This window comes from Halyomorpha halys, unplaced genomic scaffold (genome assembly GCF_000696795.3).
Source record: "Halyomorpha halys isolate HHAL.00 unplaced genomic scaffold, Hhal_1.1 Scaffold726.1, whole genome shotgun sequence".
In the NCBI taxonomy this organism is placed as follows: Eukaryota; Metazoa; Arthropoda; class Insecta; order Hemiptera; family Pentatomidae; genus Halyomorpha; species Halyomorpha halys.
The window spans coordinates 95,563-98,692 of record NW_027116696.1 but is presented as its reverse complement, the minus strand read 5'-3'; positions in this window follow the sequence as shown (position 1 = coordinate 98,692).

Below are 3,130 nucleotides of genomic sequence, written 5' to 3'. Positions count from 1 at the left end.
AAAAAAAAAAACTCACAACCTAACTAAACGTAAAACCTACATAGATAAATTAAACTTAGAAATAAAGAAAAAGACTCCTCGTACAATAAAATGAACAACATAAAATAAAAAAATTACAAAAGTCACAAATAAACTAAAACAAAACATAAAAGATTGAATAAATAACTACATTTCAAGTGGAGGCGATATGAGAACACTCCAGTCTCTATATTGTCATTTCCGGAAGTTTTAACTGTTCAATATGGACAGTTTTCCTCCTTTTTGGAATTGGGCAATTGCCGCTTTACTGAAGAGGTCACCCATTCGTACCCCTTCCATGTTCCATGTCCCAAATTGTGTCAATTTGTAAATCTTTGAGTGGTGCATCTGTGGTAGGTGTCTTTTCATGTCTTCCTTTAGGCGGATGTCTGTCGTACGTAGGGCGTAGACAAACCTCACAGCTTCCTACAACCTCCGATATAGTCTTCCTCATCCCCCACCAAAAGTATCTTCTCATTAAGGCCTGCATAGTCTTAGGGATTCCACGGTGATTAGTCTTACCCTGATAATACGCTAGAGTGACTCTCGTTGTTGTAAAAACAAACAATATGTTGTAAAATGTGATTATGTTTGGGGTGTTCTACACTATCATCAAAAAATAAATCAGTAATACACATAATATTCAAAGATTAGTACCTAGGTTGGTACTATATAGTAATAAAATATTGGAATTTGGTGTTCAAACGTATAGAGGAATTAGTATCCAATTGGAAATATTTAATAATAAAATATTAAAAATTATTAATCAAATCAAAGTTTTATAATTACAACTACAGGATTGTATAGTGTGCAGTCGTAACTCTGCCGACACCCCCTTCAAATGTCTCGCGTCTTCCTCTCTGCAATTCCTCGCCTCCGTCCAACTCTGTTCCTTTGTTTCTATCCGCCTATTTCCACTCTGTCCCCTTGACTTACACGATTCCGTGGCTCTTCAGCTTCTTCTTCGGTCTCCGACGTTCCCGATGCTTCCGTAGATTCAACTGATGAACGATTCAACCTCCGGTTGCTTCTCCGTATCTGTTGGGCGTTGATCTTCATTGGTTCGCCCCACATCTCTTCTTCGGTATATGTATGTGTCCCTCGTTTCCACATTAGATGCATCTCGTACGTGGGCAATGCGCCACTAAATGCCCAATCTTGCAGTCCTGCCGCTGACTATTGTTTCTGGGTTTAGCTAGGCTCCTTCAATTTTCTTAGTTAATACCTCTCTCTCTTCTACCATTTCCGTGTTCTCTCCTCCTCCAAGGGTTGGGCTTGTTTCTTGGCCGTTGGTATTATATCCGGGTCCACCCTGGCTCATCTTTTACCTCTCTAGCGCTTGTTTCTATGAGATCTTGAGCAATTTCCACAAACCAGCCCTCTCTCGGAAATTCTTCCTTCTTCCCCAGCTCTCTTGCCAACTGAATCTTTAGTACTATGGATTGGAATTGCACCCGACCCTGTACCTGTATTGTTTTCTTCATCTCGATGAGTTTATCTTGTATTCTGTTAAAGCGTGACAGGAGTTCCGCGCCATATTGCCCACCAGACTTTGTTTTTTCGTCTTCCTGATCATCATAAATATGTCCTCCTCAGAATGCCTTCTTTAATCTTTCCTTGTTTACTCTCCAAGGGGTGTTTTCGACTGCCTGAATCTGATTTAGGATGCTTTTAATGCCTCTGCATCTTCGCTATCGAGTAGATGTTCGATTGACTTCGCTGCAATTTGGCTTATTAGTCAGTCACCCTCTTTTAAAAAATGACTTAATTCTCCGGTCTCTTCGGTGATTTTTTCTAGCTCCGACACCACCTTCCTCAGGCCCTGGCGGTTGCCGTACGGATCTTAGCCCATTCAAGCGTTTTGGCTTGAGCTTATGCTAAAGAGACTTCTGGTAGTGGCTGAAGCTCTTCCGGAGGTGGGTTCCCGAGGGCCGATAAAGGTTGATTGAATGCAGCTTGAGGTTGGTTGTTTTGCTTCAGACCTGCTGCTTTCACTATTCCGTTACTGGCCATATTTTTATAAAATGAAAGGAGATAAAATATCAAAAAAAAAAAAGAGACTTCTTGAAAACAAAAATTACTCTGGGTAAAGTTACCGGGTTTCGGCAGCACTTAAGTATCAGTGAAAGCAAAATGTTAAAAAATACAAGAAGGAATAAGATTTAGCACGGTTGGACTGCTGTAAAATACTGGGTTTTGTACATTTGATCAGCTGATCTACTCAGTCAGCTGACATCGAAGTGACAGCTGACTGTAACTTATATGTATATTTGTACAGATTCCTTTCATAGCCTCAGCATAAGGTAGGAAAGGGTGGACTGTTGCGTGGGGATTAATGGATGGTTTTCAAAAAATGCCATTAATGCTGATAGTGGAGTATTTCTTCATAAAGGTATGTGTCTTATTGACATTTTTTGTTTTTATTATGATCTCATCTCTATTTATATCCATTTATATATGTTAAGGCCATATTTAATATTAATTTTTAAGTATTTGTTAACAGACGTGTTTCTTTTTCATTTAATTACATTTGTTTTTTTCATTAGAAGTGAGTTTTTATTTTAAAAGATCCTTCTTAGCTGTGTTTATTACTTGTATTGTAAGTATTTAAATGCAGAAACAACAGTCCGTAGGACCCCTAGCAAGAGGACAACTTTCTACAGATTATTATCAGCCTTTGTGTGGTTCACCAAATATCTTCACCAGACCCTTCCTGCGTAAATTGTTTCGAGCGCCGTGTAGACGTGGACCCACCAACGTATGAACTGTCGTACTCGAAAAACTCTCTGACCTTTCGGAGCGGATAATATTCTCTTTAGGATCCATCTCGTCTCTGACCCATCAGAGTTCATCTGGCAGTATTTTATTTTATATTTATTAATTTTGTTTATTCTTTCATTTTATTTTATCTTCTAAGACACTTTTTTTATTTATTTTATTTCTGAAGGTTTATTTTGACTTGATTTTATGTTTTATATTGTTATCTCAGCAAAATAAATGTTTATATTCCCAGCGAGCTTGTTTTGTTTTTGTTCTTTTGACGTGACAACGTCTTATAAATCATTTTGCGGGATGCCATGTTAGAAAAAGTGTCCCGTAACGGAAATTGACT